Genomic DNA, 423 nt, shown 5'->3' with positions numbered 1-423 from the left:
CACATGTGGTACCTTGTTTATGATTGCAACTAGGTCGTTAATTAGAAAAGGATCAGTGGCCGGGCACGGTGGCTCACGCGTGTAATCCCAGCACCTTGGGAGGCCGAGGCGGGCGGATCACGAGGTCAGGAGATCGAGACCATCCTGGCTCACACGGTGAAACCCCGTCTCTACTAAAACATACAAAAACTTCGCGGGGCGTGGTGGTGCACGCCTGGAGTCCCAGCTACTGGGAGGCTGAGGCAGGGGAATGGCGTGAACCCGGGAGGCAGAGCTTGCAGTGAGCTGAGATGGCACCACTGTACTCCAGCCTGGGCGACAGAGCGAGACTCCCTCTCAAAACAACAAAAAACAAAAAACGATCAGTGAACAGCCAAAGTAGAGTTGACCCGAATGCGTTCCCATCTTCTGAATTCTGAGGTG

This window comes from Theropithecus gelada, unplaced genomic scaffold (genome assembly GCF_003255815.1).
Source record: "Theropithecus gelada isolate Dixy unplaced genomic scaffold, Tgel_1.0 HiC_scaffold_3112, whole genome shotgun sequence".
Taxonomy (NCBI): domain Eukaryota; kingdom Metazoa; phylum Chordata; class Mammalia; order Primates; family Cercopithecidae; genus Theropithecus; species Theropithecus gelada.
This window is presented reverse-complemented; position numbering follows the sequence as displayed.